Source organism: Mauremys mutica, chromosome 4 (assembly GCF_020497125.1).
Source record: "Mauremys mutica isolate MM-2020 ecotype Southern chromosome 4, ASM2049712v1, whole genome shotgun sequence".
Classification (NCBI taxonomy): domain Eukaryota; kingdom Metazoa; phylum Chordata; order Testudines; family Geoemydidae; genus Mauremys; species Mauremys mutica.
The window spans coordinates 32721454-32738744 of NC_059075.1; the positions used below are offsets into that span (position 1 = coordinate 32721454).

Sequence of the window (17291 nt, forward strand, 5' to 3'; positions counted from 1 at the left end):
CCGCATACAAAGCAAAGCTGCAGAAGCTTGCTTCTGGCACCCCTCCTGCCTGGACTGGACCGCATGTCCTGAATGAACAGAGCAAGAGGGACAAATAGCAAAGGACCAGATCAAACTTTGCCCCCTGTTACAGCCCCTGGGACTTATAACCTGTGCTGACTGGGAAAGTGGTTTAAAAGACTAGGTATAAATCTCTATAATCAGATTGGTGTAACTGAGATACTAAAGAACAAAATTTCTATAAATATACACTCATGTTTGTCAGTGCTATGACCCTTTAATTGTCTGGCTCAGATTTATTTCAATGACACTGTGTAATTCCCACCAACTAGGGGTGCATTTGAAGGTCCCCCTCCCCCCGTTGACATCCATCTTGGATCACATGATGCCGTGGGAAGGGTGGAAGAGAGGCATAGGGAAGGGAGTCCATGAAAATGTCATGGCTTCCACCCTCAGCTAAAGCTAAGCCCACCCTGCTAGCATGCAATATTGGACATAACCAAGAAATTATTCTGTCTTAAAAGTGCAGCCTCCCAGAGAATCAGAACAAAGATGGCGGGTGGTACTCAATGGGCCTTGTACCTCTCGCTTCGTCTCTGGACAGGTCCTTGGAAAATTTGTCCCTGTGTATCCATCAGGGTATCAGCATGTGCAGGCTGATCCTGGGCTCCCAGCTCCCCTGCCCATTCCTAGGACTCTGCCACAGTCTCTCCCACCGCTGCCCCCTCTTCCTCCTTTCTGTACACGAGTCCACCCTTATTCAAAATGATGTATCCCCCTCTGGAGCAAGTTGTCCCTGACATATTACACTAAGGCTCTAGGGGACTTGCCCCTGAACTACAGCAACAGTGGCTATAGAGGCCCTCAGGACTCCATTTCTCAGATTACCTAGAGTCCAGGGCAGAGGTAGAACCAGCTGGAAACAACTTCCAGAACAAATTAGAAGCCAGAATTTAGAGACAAAGGGTTTGATTTTAATTTCAGTTCTGGCTATTGTTGGAGTGGAGCAAAGAGAGAAGCATCACAGCATGGGACGTCCCCATTAAACTTCCCATTCCTACCCAAAGGGAAACTTTTGAACTCTGGTGGTGGCTATTGGGTCATTGAAAAGTATCTGTCCAACAGAGACCGGCAACCCCGAAGGCTGAGGAGCAATTCCAGGTCAGGCTGCCAAGAGCCAGTTTAACTTTCTGTTGGACTCCAGACCAAGGAGCCAGCCTCAAGACAGTACTACCCTGCTAGGTGGGAAAGCCGCGTAAGAAATCCCATATTTGTTTATTTTGCTGTTCGTTTCAAGCTGGTCAGTGATTACAGTGCTGCATCACCCATCAAAGAACTGATTCCCAATTCACTATCTGCCTAGGCAGGAGGGAGCTGGATAGTTTGGGCCCATTTGTAAATATTGGGTGGGGGGGGGATTTAAAGTATTGTTGCTCTTTTATTATTCAAGTTATTCCTGTTCTTTCCTTATCCCTTCTCCTTTGTTCCCGGTACCTAATAAAGTTCCCCCGTTGTTGTATTGATACTTTAGGGATTAAGATAATTATTTTATTCCTTATGTTTTGGACTATCCTCCTAGTGTATTATTTGGTAGTAAACATGTTCACTAGGGACAGCACCTCTTATATTCCATGCACTAGGAGGGTCCCCTCTTTGGGAGAAGGCACCAGATGCCAAGATAAAGGAATTAGGAACAGGCACAGGCCACACCTCAGGCTGGGATTGCAATTATGTCATGTGTGACAATGGTCTTTGCACTCAGGGTGTAGGCAAGTATCTGGTTGAGTTCCTCACATGGTGTGGAAGGCGCTCCCGACTTCCAGGAGCTCAATTCCGCTTCCCCAGGCTGCTCCTGGAGTCCCTGCCTGGCTTGGAGACCTATGGGCGGCTGTTGGTGAAGCAGGTATTGGCTCCAAAGGGCCCAATCCCTTTTTCTTGCCTAGCTCCTGTCCAGCCTGAGTCAAAGGCAGGTGGGAAGTGGGAGGCTCCAGCTCACAGAAGTTGGGTCCATTTCTCTTGGCCTGGCTCTTGGTCCACTGGCCTGGCTTGGCTTATCAGTGGCAGAGTACTGTGGAAGGCAATTAGGTCTTCCAGGTGCCTGATCCTGTGTCCCTGGGGATCTGCAAGTCTCCTTGCCCAGCCTGAAGAGCCATGGGTGGCTGGGGAAAGAAGCAGGGTGTAGGGAGCCTGATGCTTCTTTTTCTTCCTGTCTCCTGGAACGTCTAGGGTGCATTCCCAGATCAGCCATTCCCATCTTTTGCTATTTTCTACAGCTGCACTGCATCTCAGTCTGCTGCCTGCCCACCTCCACCAGCCTCTTCAAGATGACCTCCTAGAGGGGTTTGGTCCTGGAACTCTGGGTGAAATCATGATTCCTGGAGTACTCACAGCAAAGGTTAACTAGAACCTCAGGTGTAATCTTTTCACCAGATAGCAGCTCGCTGGATGGTGGGCATCTGGCTCTGTGGCAGAGCTGGCCATGCAGCAACTGGAGCTGACCACATGGAAAATGAGAGGTTAAATGCTGAGCTAGGGTCTGTGAACTGCCCTGTAGCTTCTGTTGCTTAGGGGGCTAGTGGGACATGAGAGCAGTAGAAGGGCAGGCAGATACAAGTTTAGGGAACTGTGGGAAATGAAATAGAGGACTATCTTGGCTTGAGGTCACTCACTTGTGACTTTGCTGCCAACACCCTGCAAAATGGGCAGAGTCGGAGGTGGGTCACAGCTCAACATGCGCTCTGCCCTGTGGCCCATCCATTATCTTATGGGTTGCACTGTAAGTCCAAAGCTAGTTTAAAAGCATTAAGATAAGATATAGAAATTCAAGAAGCCTACCAGCCTAAACATGTAAGATAGTAGAGTAAGCAGTTAGTATAAAGATATGAAGCCTATGAACTGTGGCATAAGTAAATGGTTTAGCTTAGCATAAGTAAGTTAATTAGCAGTGACCCTAAGTCAAAAAATGGCATACGACATAAATTTTGCAATAAATAATTCTGCTGAAATTCTGGGATAGGGACATCAGCAGATGCTTAGCCAAAGAATTGTTATAGTAACCAGTTGATGTATATGCTAATAAGTCTGATATAATTAGTATACTAACCTATAGAATTAAGACTTCCCAATATTATAAGGGTGAGGAAGTCAGTTGGGCAAAGAGGCTGAATCCTCTTATGAATATTCAGGGCAGCCGTCAAATGCAATAATAGGCTGGACCACAAGGTAGGCTGATGAGAACTTAATAATTGTATTGGTTTGTATGCCAGAGAGAGGATAGGCCCCTGGCAGCCTATCACCTGTCTCACTACTCCTAGGTCTCCATAAGGATTGTGTGAGTATGCATATCATATGGTGTGGGCCGTAAAACTGATATTGCATTACTGCTACATTTTTGTTTGGTTGGGAACTTTTAGTGTGTTAATAACTCTGCTAATAAAAATATTAAAATAGCAAAAAAATCTGTTGGCCTACATGTGACTGTTGCAGCCAATTTAATCATAGTACAAATAAAACTGTGGGCCTGGTCTTGGAACTGAAACCTGTCAAACGACAAGGTTTCATTTGTTATTTGGGAATTCTTAAGTAATAAGTACAATATAATCAATATTGAATCAGGCACCAGCCCCATACTACCCAGTCAAGTATGCCAGCTCAGGTAGAATTTTCCCCATGACACATATTGGAGGGTTTTCAGTGTGGGTTACAGGGAGGATTGGGCAAAAATGCAAAACTCAATATGCAGAAAGCCTGCAGGGTAGATATACTCAAGCTATTGTAATGCAAGGAGGATGACATCGGTCCAGAGTAGTGTATCTGAGACACAGAAACAAGTATGGTCACGCATCCTCCTAAACTAGTCTTTCCTTGCCAAATTTCAGTGCAGAAAGGGCCAGCTTTTCCAGATCCTAACATCTGGGTGGTTACAAGCAGCGGTTTTATAGATGTAGGATACTAATGGGGACCAATGAATAAGAAAGAGGCTAGTTGGGGAAATTGACTTATTGAAGGAGAAATTGAAAAGCAATTAATGATTAATAGCTTAATGCTCTGACTCAACTATCCCTGGCATATGAGCTAATTTCTAAGATGTTCTATGGAAAGGCTTTTAATCTGATACTTAGAGATTCAGATACTGGGCTAAATTCAGAAGTGATATAGACAGTGGGCTCCCTTGCCTGTGTCTCCTCTCGCCCGAGTTTCACACTGATGAAACTCCACTGATTTCAAAGGAAATACTGGAGAAGCTAGCCAGCAGAAGCAAATACAAGGAGCAGCCACTGCAGATGCTGCGCTAGAGACTGTCAGACACTGATGATGTTACCAGATTGCTTTGGTACAGATTGGACTCTGGACAGTTCCCCCTTTATGCTGGTTGGCTGTTTGCTGTGCCCCCATCCCTCACAATTTCTTCATCTCAGTCTCACTCCGCCTGCCCTCCAGGCTCCCTGCTTTTCTTCCCACTATCCTTTACCCAACCCTCCTCAGACCTTCCTGTCTGTGGCCCTTCTGTCTTTCCTTCTAGCTAATTGCTTCAGAACAAAACTCCAACCAAAGAATTTTTTAAAAATGTTGGCACTAAGATGGTGTTTACAAACTGTCACTCTGCTTATAAATTATACCCCTGTTCTCTACCCTGGATTTACTTTGTCTAGTTAGACTGTGAGCTCTTTAGGGCGTGGACTCGCTATTACTCTGTACAATGCCTCTGTTACTCTGTGTTTGTGCAATGTCAGTAGAGCCCAAGCACAACTGTGATGCTAATAATAATAATAATGTTGGAGCAACAATAGTAATAATAATAAATACTCATGATTGACACTGATGTGAGAGGAGAACTAGGCCCCCTTGCAGTAACTGAGACTGAATCAAACTCCCCTACACCCACTTATCAATATAGGATTCTAAGGTGATGTAACTTCCACACTGGGAAATCAGAAGACATAAGAATGCATGTGTTAAGGAAGGAGACGGGCTATTATAACGTATACGCCCTTATTAATTGCTTTTCTTGCTCCAGGCCTATCTTCTGGCTCCTTGGCCTGTGAGTCACAATATAGGCTCATTTCTGAATCTGGCCCACTATACCTGTGTGGTATTTGATCAAGTATGTAAACAAAACAATAAGGTTTCAATCTGCTCCCACTGAAGTCAATGGAAGTTTTGCATTTGCCTTCAATGGGAAAACAATTGGGTCTTAAATGGGAGCAGTGGTAGGAGGGAGGGACCCATAGCAGGGAAAGAGAGAACAATGAAAAAAGAAAAACAGAAAGTCAAAAATAGCACCTCGCTCATTTTCACTAACCCACACACCTCATAATTCACACACAAACTGATGCTGCGCTCCCCTTCTAAGCAAAGATTTAAGAGCAATGAGCCATAATGCAGTCTCATATAGCTAAGACTTTATTACTTTTACAGAATATATTATGCTATGTTTACTAGTTTAGTATGAAGTATTATCATAAATAATGAAAGCTAAACTGCACTTGTTAAATAAATTAACAAAGTGCACCGTGAGATGCATTATCTACGCTTTCGTCACGCTCATTTGCTTAGCCCCTCATCCTTTGAGAAGCTAAGTTCCCTCAACTCCATGGAAGTTGCTGGGAATGGAGGGTACTCAGCACCTCATAAGATTGGGCGCTTACTAATTCATAAAACTCAGTAATGTGCGATGGGTCTTCCAGACATTAGTACAAGCGAACAAGGTTTGGTTGTAGGAATGAATCCCATTCCTGGGTTAGTGAGGTGGGGATGAGATAAAGAGATAGATGCTTCCAATCTAGCATATAGTGTACACAATGTGGGGAAACCTACAAGAACTTTGTTCACAAACTACCAGAAGCAAGGCCTGGGGCTGCCACACAGCCAGGCTGCAGCCAGTTACTACTGATCACATAGGAGAGAAACAGGTGTGGTCTGATGCCTCCCTTCCCACAGGTTTGTGTAGATCTGTGCTTAGTGTTTACCATTGGCCTTGCCCCTTGTATGCCCATATTGTCTCCATCTGTGGTGAGCTGTGGCAGTCTCATTTATGGTGTACATAAGGGTGCAGTCTTCGGTTATTTTCCTCCTGTCTAGTCTTTTAAGATGTTTTTGGCTGTTGCATAAAGCACCTTAGGTTTGGGCCCAGAATGTTTGTCGTTAGAACAACCACTTTTCCTTTCATTAGCCCAGCTGACCTCGTTTAGTGCAATTGGTAGCATTATAGTAAATGGCTTGCATCCCTTTAAAGTGTTCCTCCAGCCTCGAGTTCACAAGCAGCTCTCTGGTGGGCTTGAATGCATACAGTTGGACAAGAAATGGGCAGCATCAGCCCAGAGACTCAAGTCTTCTTGGGAAACTCTACATTTGCGAAAAGGATAAAGAAACAGGTTAAAAGTGCTACTAGTTCTTGTTTCATTTGCATGCAGTGGTAGGTAGCTGTGGTGGAGCTGTATGTCTGATTTTTTTCCTGGACAATTTTCTCTCATAGATGAAGTACAGTGTACAAAACAATTACCATTGTTATGCTTAAAAGACACAGGATCAGATCCCAAGAAGGTGTAAATCTATATAACTCCACGGCCTATAGTGTGTGTGTGTGTGTGTATACACTGCATATGAACAGATCAGCTCTAGATAAGTTACTGTGGGGATATCTACACTACAGCAGCACAGTTACGGTGCTGTGGCCGTGCCACTGTAGAGTAGGTGCTTTCTACATTGACTGAAGGGATTTTTTCATTGATGTAATTCAGAGGTTCTCAAACTTCATTGCAATGTGACCCCCTTCTGACAACAAAAATTACTACACAGCCCCAGGAGGAGGGACTGAATACTGAGCCTGCCCAAGTCCTGCAGCCCCAGGTGGGAGGGCAGAGCCTGAACCTGATCCCTACCGCCACAGGCAAGGGGGCCAAAACCAAAGCCCAAGGACTTCAGCCCCAGTTGGGGGCCTGTAACCTGAGCCCTGCCAGCCAGGGCTGAAGCCCTTAGGCTTTGGCTTTAGCTTTGGCTGGGTGGTGGGGCTTGGGATTGGGCTTGGGCCCTGGGCTCCAGCAAGTCTAACGCCAGCCCTGGCAACCCCATTAAAAAGGGGTTGTGACCCACTTTGGGGTCCTGACCCACAGTTTGAGAACCACTGATTGTAGTTAATCCACCTCTCTGAGAGGCAGTAACTAGGTTGCTGGAAGAATTCAGCCTTGCTGCATCTACAATGTGGGTTAGTTGCTCTATCTACATCGCACAGAGCAAGAAATTTTTCACTGGCCTGAGTGATGTAACTAGGTTGATCTAATTTTAGGTATAGACCAGGCCAAGGGGACAAGAGTTCATTTGAATTGTTGATATATAATTTTTGGTACAAATTAACCTGCATTTTTACATTAGCTTAAATGAAGCCAATTTCTGAGTCTCACGGACATACTGATTAGTCATTTAACATTTCTGGACTCAGTAACTCTATCTTCATTAAGAAACTGGTTTTTTGTAATACTTGTCTCTAAAGAGGACCATGGGGATTTTTAAGAGGTGGTATTAATTAGCACTAGAAATACCATGAAGAACTTTCCTAGACAAATTCAATGTATTCTTTTTCACATGGAAACAGAATTTTATTCAAAAGACCCAGTTGACTTAATAATTATCTTGAAGCCAAAGCAGGATTTTAAGCCCTAGAAGGGTGTATATAATTTCCAGGTGGCTGGTACTTGTTCAATTTAGCAGCAAGGAGGGGCATTAGGATGCTAATCTGGGGAGCAGCAGGAGGGCTGGCAGGGGAGCTCAGGGATTGTGGAAAGGGGTTAGGGTGACCAGATATTCCGATTTTATAGGAACAGTTACGATATTCGGGGCCTTTTCTTATACAAGCACCTATACAGGCCATCCCGATTTTTCGCACTTGCTATCTGGTCACCCTAAAAGGGTTGTCAAGGTTACTTTCTGGAGGGGTTATAGGAGAACCTGGCATGTAGGAGGGTGACTGAGTTCATTGTTGGTGAGAAGAGTGCAGTAAAGTTAGGCAGCTGAAACACTGATTGTGATGTGTGGTGGAGGTTTCTGGGAAAGTTAAGCAGGTGGGAAGGTCAAGATTTTTTGCCAGGGAGTTTGTGCTGTTTGTTATGTGGAAAGGTTCAGTAACTAGAAAGTGGGGTCAGGGAAATAGATCTGGCACTCGGTGTTCTGAGTTCAGCAGATAAGGACAAGTGAGAAAGATGCTTGCGGGGGTGGGAGGGAGCGTTTGCAGAAGAGCATAATCTACAGTGCAGTTTACAGGGAGCTTGATTCTGATCTCACTTAAACTGATGTAGATCAGAAGTGAGAGCAGTAAAATTGATGTAAAGAAGGGGTAAGTAGGGTCAGAATCATACTCCTTGTCTGCAGTTGTCCAAGGGTTACCAAAATACTGACATTTTTCATAGCATTTAAAATAGTTTTTTTTCCCCTCCTGACTTTGGAAATGTGAAACACTTCTTGGATCATTCTTGGTTTTTACTGAATAATTTTATTTTTGCCTTGCATCCTCTTTTATTGTAGGGGTGTTCAAAACTTCTTACCATGGATGCAGTAGGCTTTTGTAAAATAGCTACAGGGAAAAAAGTGGATCAGATTTTTTAGCCCAATTTTGTCTTTTTTAGTTGTTTGTTTTGTAAAATCAGTATTTATTTTTTAACTGGAATACCTCCAAGACTATGCTGGAAATGGTAATGTTATAGTAAGAGGAAGCAGAGCTGGAGCTAGGCATAAGCAGATTAAGGCCTGGTCTACATTAATGAGGTAAGTCGATCTAAGTTATGCTAGTTAAGTTATGTAAGATATGTCACTTAACTTAAGTCAAAGTAGCTTAGACTGACTTACAGCGGTGTCTATGCTGCGCTGTTTGACAGAGCTTCCACCTCTAGGGGAGATGGAATACTGAAATTGATGGGAGAGCATGTTGCCATTGACTTTTCGGGTCTTCACTAGACCCACTAAATCGATGGCCGCTGCATCAGTAGTGAAGACAAGCCCATAGCAATTGCTTAGGGCCCTGAGCAGCTCACGCCCTCCCCTACATTTTCTTTTTATTATGTATTGGAGGGGGGGGAATATTCCTGTTTAGGGCCCCCACTGGGCTAGCACCACTACTGAGCGGGAATGGGAGAGTGAATTTCCTCCTAAGATATTAAGTGTTTGTTTAGAAGAAGGGGAATGTTTATGGCTTTTGAAAGTTAAGGGACGCTCATCAGGAAAATGAAGCCATTCTATTAATAATCAATTATTATCATTTTATTATTTATGTAGCACAATAAATGTTCTGTTCAGTTTGCAAAAAACATTCTTGATGAGGTGCCCCATTACTGATGACACTTTTGTAGCGCAGACTTCAAGTTCTTTCTTGATACCACCCACGTTATCGACAATAGAGCTGAATGAGGTGAAATCACTGAAAATCTTGACAAAGTGGTTACCCACTAAAATGCTAGAGCCCACAACACGTTCAAAATTGCTGATTAGAAGAATTTGTTTTTCCCCCAATTAATTTTCAGGCTGAATTTTGCCACTGAGATTTTCAGAGCTTTAAATGTTACAACTAGATCATCCATTGATTTGACAACTAGTGCTATGACATTGCAAAATTGATGTAGGTGAGATGCTTGTCACCAAGGCATATGCCTAAAATGTGTTTACTTAGTATCTGCTCAAGCACGTAGTCTATGATGGGATTGAAGGGCTCTGGAATGGCATCGAATGCCCAACCTAATTCTTAAGAAGGGGGTTCTTTTTCCATTTACAAGGATGCAGCTTGAGGAATCATCAGATAGGAGATGGAACATTTTATGGAGCTTGTCAGGGAAGCCTGCGAGTTTCAAGATCAGCCAAAGTGATTCCCTGTCAACAGAGTCAAACCTGACCTTGATATCCATAAATGTAATGTGAACAGGGTGCTTGAAGTCTTGTGCCTTCTCAATAAGCTGATGCACTGTGACAATTTGCTCTGTCATGGAACGGCTGGGAGTGAAGCCAGCTTGTTGTAGTCTTCTCTTGCTCCTTCGATATCAGGAGCTTGGGTCAGCAAGACAGAAGCAAAATCTTTCCCTGGGACAGATAGAAAAATAATGTCACAATAGTTACAATAGTCCCATTTGCTGCCTTTATGTTTCCCTAGTGGTAAAACAATGCCATTTTGCAAGTGACACCGGACCACCTCTGTTCTCCAGACAATATTGATCAGCATCTGCAGCCACAAAAGAATAGGTGGTTCAGCACTTTTTAATAGTTCCGCAGCCATTTCACAGATTCCTGCCACCTTATTTCCCTTAAGCTTCTTTACATCTCTGTAGCTACTTCACATTACTATAGTTTTCTTTCAAACAGGACTATGTTAATGTGAACTAGGCACCTTTTAGTTCATGCCAGCAACATCCATGTGGGGCAGTGAGATAGCAGCACCTTGGTGCACTCTGCCATTCACACCCCCATAGTCCACACTGTAGTGCAGTGTAGACATAGCTTAATTTGTGTTCGGTGTTACTGAGCTTGGCAGACTGATAAATTCTACAATTGCTGATGGATGATTTCCAATAATGAGAGATTATAATGTAATCAATCATCTTTGTTTGGGCATTGTCATGCGACCGAGTAAATTGGTGAATTCAATTCCCATGAAATCAGGTATTTGTAATGACAGGATCATGAGAAAAACACAACAGTGAAAGGTGCTTACCATTGCTTTTTAAGATATTTGAGGTTATAGGTCCAATAAGGTTTTTCCATGGTCCACTTGAATTATCAACAGTAGCATTAAAATTACTGAGCAGAGTGACAATTTCGTGATTAGAGATAGTTGAATAAAAAGAGTTCAGTTGATTGTAGAACTTTGTCTTGTCTTCATCAGAAGCTTCACTGCTTGGAGCATAGCAAAGAATAGTTGTTCATCTTCCATGCTTATGCTACAACTGGGCTTTAAGTAGGCAACCGGAAAATGGTTCAAACGATAAGATTGATTTGTGGATATGACATTTAAATAGGCGTCCCACTCCTTCCTTTTTTGTATCCCAAGCACCCAACCACAGAAGATGATCCTGGACACCTGAATAAGCAGAGAGACAAAGCTGAGGATATATAACATTTCGGTGACCTATGGGACTTAAAAGTGGCCTCTCACTGTCAGCGTTGAAAAGAAGTCGGGCACCATTCAGATGAAGCATCTCTGAATGGTTGAAAACATCAGATGATATGAATTCAACTTGAATGAAGAGATCCATTTTCTAACTAAACATGTTCTGCCCCCTCAATCATTTGTTCAACACTATTTATGGTGGTATGGTCATCTGCTCCAAATACCTACCACCTTCCCTATGAGAATCATTTTTTACTTTGATCCAATGAAAGCAGGACAGAAAAGACCCACTGGAAGCCCTAAAATACTATGGATAGATGGCGTCAACATATAGCTGTTCCTCACATCCTACCACTGGCATCCTCCCCATCACATGCCAAATTTGGCTCAGAACAAAATGGAGTTGCCTAATGCGTTCATTGGATATGCTGTCCAAACAACAACTTGAGAACTAACCCAACCTATAAACATGAATGATGCTTTACAGAGAAATATGAAGACCTCTCTGCCCGAGGAGCTTATAATCCAAACTTAATTATAACAAGTACAGTACACTGCAGTTCATAAAATCATAGAAATGTAGAGCTAATTGGGACCTCCAGAAGTCTGTAAGTCCAGCCCCCTGTGCTGAGAAAGGACCAAGAAAACCTAGATCGTCTCTCACAGGATTTGTCCAACCTGTTCTTAAAAACCTCCAATGATGGGGATTCCCCAGCTTCACTTGGAAGCCTATTGCAGAGCTTAGCTACTGTTATAGTTAGAGAGTTTTTCCTAATATCTAACTTAAATCTCCCTTGCTGCAGAGTAAGCCCATTACTTCTTGTCCCACCCTCGGTGGACATGGAGCACAATTGATCATTGTCCTCTTTATAACATCCCTGAACATATTTGAAGTGTTATCATGTCTCCCCTCATCTTCTTTTCTGAAGACTAAACATGCCCAGTTTTTAAAACCTTTCCTCATATGTCAAGTTTTCTAAATGTTTTATCCTCTGGACTATCTGCAATTTATCCACAGCTTTCTTAAAGTGTGGCAGCCAAAAGTGGACACAGTAACCCAGCTGAGGACTCACTAGTGCCAAGTAGAGCGAGACAATTACCTCCTGTGTCTTACATATGACACTCCTGTTAATACTCCCCAGAATGATATTAGCATTTTTTTGCATCTGCTTCACACTGCTGACTCATATTCAATATGTGATCCACTATAAGCCCCAGATCCTTTTCAGCAATACTACCACCTAGTCAGTTATTCCCCATTTTGTAGTTGTGCATTTAATTTTTCCTTCTTAAGTGTAGTACTCTGCACTTGTCTTTACTGAATTTCATGTTGTTGAATTCAGATCAATTCTCTAATTTGTCAGAGTTGTTTTGAAAGATGCTCTTCTTGCATCATTCTCCACACTGCCTTACCATTTTAATTCGATTGTATTTAAGGTCCAAATCTGCAGTTCTTATGCAAGCAAAACTCTCTATTAATGTCAGTGGGGAGCCCCCAGTGAGTAAGAACTGGAAGATAGACCTCAAAGAGATCACAGTTAATGTGTAAATAGAAAGGAGGAGTAGAGGGCTAATACTAGAAGCCAAATTTCACATCCTTTACTCTGGCAAAATTCCCACCAAAGTAAATGGGGGATTTCCATGAATAAGGGGTGTGGGATTTGTGCCAGTTTGGAAATTACCAAGTCTCCTTGGACCCTCATATTGAACTCCTAGCAGGATCATTTTTCCAGTCTTCAAGCTGAAACACTAAACATCGAGGTCCTGTCTGCTTGGAATGGATATTAAAAATTATATGATGCTTTTCATAGAGGTTGTCTAGATCAGTGGTTCTCAAACTAGGGTCGCCGCTTGTTCAGGGAAAGCCCCTGGCGGGCCAGGCTGTTTTGTTTACCTGCTGCGTCTGCCAGTTTGGCTGATCGCGGCTCCCACTGGCTGCAGTTTGCCGCTCCAGGCCAGTGGGGGCTGCAGGAAGTGGCGCAGGCTGAGGGACGTGCTGGCCACCCTTCTTGCAGCCCCCATTGGCCTGGAGCGGCAAACCGTGGCCAGTGGGAGCCGCGATTGGCCGAACCTGTGGACGCGGCAGGTAAACAAACCGGCCCGGCCTGCCAGGGGCTTTCCCTGAACAAGCGGCGGCCCTAGTTTGGGAACCACTGGTCTAGATGATTGCCCATGCCTGTCATTTACCAAAGTCCCCTACTGTCCCCATGACTGTGCTGCAAAAATATGCTCTAATGCCTTTGTTTCTAGATTTCCACAGTTTATACATAAGCTACAACTATTCCCAAATGGTGCAAACAATAGGTAACTGAAATCTAGTGTATATACCCTTATAAAGAATATATATTGTGTTCAGAACTTTTAGGTAATTATCACAAGATTTATGAGAAGTTAGTTCAGCAGGTGTGTCAAACTGAATTTGCTGAATTTAAAATACTTACATACGCACATTTATTTGAATGATCCCCTGCCCTATGCTTCAAAAATTGTTTTAAAAATCCATGAGAAACTAACTTATAGTTCCTTTATATAATGTTTATATCATTGTTGAAGAAGCATGGTTTAGTGGCTTAAATCAGAGGACTGAGAATTGGACAATCTAGGTTCTAGTCTTGGCTTCTCATGTGAAGATTTTGGACAAAACCTGGTGCTACTGCACTGAAATAATTTTAATCAGAGCTGAGCAGGGAATTATGTCTTTTAATTGGCTTTTTATCCACTTATAGAATTCTATGCCAAGGATATAATTTTCTGTTACATTCTAGAAGATAATCTTACAAAACCTAGGGAGAAGTTATTATTTTCAATGCAGTTACTCACAACTTTTCCATAAGGGTTTGAGTTACTGTCATGGGCATATGACATACATGCTGGCAGAGATGAAGGCATGGAAATCTATAGCTATTGCCAGTTGCCGATTTTGATGTGAAATCTGTTGGCCTGAACTTTCTTCTTAAGGTGACCTATTGTATACTCGGTCAATTTATGTAGGTAGGAGTAGGTAGGTTCCTGGGCAGAGGTTCTCTCTTCAGAAGTAGAGTGCTGAAGCCCAGGGAAAAAAGGAAAGTGTAATAATAATGAAACCAAAAACTTGGCTGGCTTGAAGGAGACAAAGAAAACTTAATATTCGGGGTTGAATTTGCTTTTTGCTTGTCACAAGGATGAAAATACACTGTTGTCAAAGAAATCAGATATGCCACTAAGTTAACTGAGAAACTAGCATGCTTGAAAGGAATTTCCAGTTCATCTTTGTTTTAGCTACATGACAATGAGAAGTTTCCAAATCTAAATGATTTTTCACATGATAGACTAGGTTTGAAGGAGAGTTGACAATTGTGAAGAGTGTGGGCAGGTGCACCAAAGAAATGCCCTTCTGTGAACAAAGTATTAGGTAATGGCTTGATCCTTTGTGGTGCTGAGTGTCCTATCTGAACCTGCAGAAGGCCGAGGTCCCCGCCACCCGCGTTGGTGCTCAATATCATGTAGGAGCCAGTAGGTTGTTATTTGCTCATTTATTTGCATTGACCTAGTGCCTAGGAGTCCCAGCCATAGACCAGGACCACATTGTGCTAGGCGCTGTACAAATACAGAACAAAATGATGGGCCTTGCCCCCAAAGAGCTTACAATCAAAGTATAAAACAAGAGACAACAAATGGGTACAGATAGGGGATTATTAGAAAACAATGAGGCAGTATGCGTCAGCATACAGTTATCACTGACCTCTATGTACATTTTGCTGGGTTCAGTGCTGTGATGGGGTGGTCTGTCCGCTTAAGAATTGTGGTTTCTAGGGGTCAGCCCGTGGCTATTGTGTGGCATTGCCCTCTAAGGTTTTGGCAGGTCTGATATAAAAAGACCTAGGAGAAATTAGGAGAGAGGAAGTGGTCCTGGGAATAAGTAGTGTTTGAGAGGCAATCCCATCATTGTTTCTTTAAGAGTCCGGAATCAGGAACCTTACAGAGTGGGCAGGGCTCCCCTCTCCCCAGCAAATTGGGATGAGTTTTGAAAAGGGGACCAGTTTATATGCTGCCTCCTCCCTCATAGCAGGACAGCTGTCAGCAGGTGAAAGCTGGCCTGCTGAGCCCTCTGGATCTGGGAACTGATTGGAGGGGAAAGGGGCCAGTTGAAGGAGAAACTGGCTAAGGCCTTACAGCTGGCCTAAGTTACAAGTCCAGCTCCAAGTGGGAGAGATGGGTGACTCCTGCCTGAAGTAGAGTCAGAGGGTTGAAATACAAACCCAGCTGCATAAGGAGAACTGGGGGAGATGCCTGTCTGAGGGAGGGGAGTTCTAATTGCCTAAGCCACAACCTCAGTTCCATGAGGGAAACTGAGGCAGGCTTTCTGTGTCGCCTGGTTTTGCTGCAAGGAGGTGCTGAAGACCAAAGGTGATCACTAATAAGCACCAAAATAACACCTATAGGAATAGTATCCCAAGCTGTTTTACTATTGGGTTACATAGTTAAAAAACAGAAGTATCCCAGCAGAGGGACAGAATTATCACCATAACATCACAACCCAACTTTGGAGCCATCAGAGTGACATCTGGGGACAAAGGCAGAATCTCAGTGCTTAGGCTGGGACTCTGTGTAAAGCAACATGGTTCCTCGTTCCCTTCTCTAAGAAAGGTATTGCTGGGGCTGATTCTTCTCAGTCCATTGACTTGAATAGAGCTATGCCTGATTTACACCAGCGTAAGTGACAGGAGAATCTGGCCTCTAGACTTGGATGCAATCTTGTCCACACTGAAGTCAATGGCAAAGTTCTCACTGACTTCAGTGGGGCAGGATTTCACCTCTGTTGCTGTTTGAAGCAGGATCTGGCAAACCTGCAAGTGGTGCTGAAGTGGGTAGGAAATTGCTGGAGGCTGAGCTAGTGGCTGCTACTGCTAAAGAGTCTTGCTGGAGAATAGGAAAAGTCTCTTCCCCTTAACAGTGTCTGGCTTTCTGCCAGTAGCCACCTCCTTCTGCAGCAGGCAATGGAGCTGCAGTCAGTGCTTGTTGCTTCTCTCCCTCAGGCCACAGCTGCTGAGCCACGTGGGAGCTTCCTGGGAAATAAAGTAACCAATAGCAATCATGATGAACTTGTTCATCACAATATGTATGGTACCCCTGGGCCAAATTCATTTCAGGGGAAATGCACCTCTGCACTAGGCTTAGGTAGAAGGTGATTGTTACCCTGACAGTGTATATGGTTGCAACTACACTGAAGTCCGTGTACCCATTTACACCACTAGTGAATTTGCACTGTTTTGTTTTTGTTTTTAATCTAGCAAATGAGTTCCCATAGCGTACCTAGAAGTGTTCTCTCTCTTTGCAAATCTGTAAGGGTGGGTGGATAGACAGACATTCCCTTTGCCAGGAAATGGATATTCCATGCTATGGTTTTAAATGTATTTGATTTCTTTGGAAATTTAAAGGCCTCTTTAGGTGCCCCATCCAGTGCTTTGGGCACTTATCCCCTACCAGAAAAATAGATCATGCACTTAGCAACACAATCGAAAGGACTGTTCCTTCACAATATACTGATGTATTCAACTAAACTAAAACCCTTCTAATCCATCACCAACCACTTCCTCAAAAACTGGGGAAAAGATGGGCTTTGCAGCACACCAGGAAGGCTAACAAATCCAGGTTTTGGGAGAACTGGAGGGACAGGTTCAAAGGTGAGGACCTCTTAAGGATAACATCATACCAGCAAATGTTCCCAATTTATAGTGAGGCAGCTCCAATTCAAGCATCTCTGGTAATCACAACTATGCAATATGGCGTGGGGAGAACAATCCCTCAGGTAGAAAGATGTCAGGCTATTCCTAGGAGGCAGGGTGGCTAGAGCTCTGGACAGCGACTTGGGAGACATGCATTCTATGCCTGGGACTGCCATTAGTTTCTGGCTGGCCTTGGGCATGTCACATCACGTCATCTCCATGCCTCAGTTTTCACATCTGTAAAAGGGGGATAATGACATTGATCACTTTGTAAAGCACTTTGAGATCTGCTGTTGTACAGTGCTATAGAAGAGCTAGATATTATTATTTAGGGCTTTAGAGAGACATTTTCAAAAGCACCAGAGGGCTCTGGAAACACCCAAGCCCCACTGAAAGTCAGTTAAAAGTCAATGGAACTAAATCCTTTCACCACTCCCCCCCACCCCCCGCAGAAGTGAACAGCAGCACCAATACTTGGAAACCTAATACCATCTGGAAACCCA

The 17291-nt window shown here is 43.5% G+C and overlaps 1 protein-coding gene and 1 long non-coding RNA gene across 4 annotated transcripts in view; one reads left to right on the top strand and one right to left on the bottom strand.

Moving 5' to 3' along the window:
- The window catches only part of FOXN3 (forkhead box N3), a 318212-nt gene that overhangs the window by 89867 nt on the left and 211054 nt on the right, over positions 1-17291 (top strand). Inside the window, exon 1 of one of the 3 annotated variants that reach the window (XM_045014706.1) lies at positions 6276-6374. The exons of the other annotated variants lie outside the window; for them this stretch is intronic. The gene's annotated coding sequence lies outside the window, so the exon portion shown is untranslated. Of the gene's footprint in view, positions 1-6275; positions 6375-17291 lie in introns of those variants that run through there. 3 annotated transcript variants of the gene reach the window in all.
- The window catches only part of LOC123369298, an 85853-nt gene continuing 78257 nt past the window's right edge, over positions 9696-17291 (bottom strand). The window contains exons 2-3 of the long non-coding RNA XR_006578990.1: positions 10688-11053; positions 9696-10059 (exon numbers count right to left, since the gene is read on the bottom strand). This is a non-coding gene — a long non-coding RNA (uncharacterized LOC123369298). The remainder of the gene's footprint in view (positions 10060-10687; positions 11054-17291) is intronic.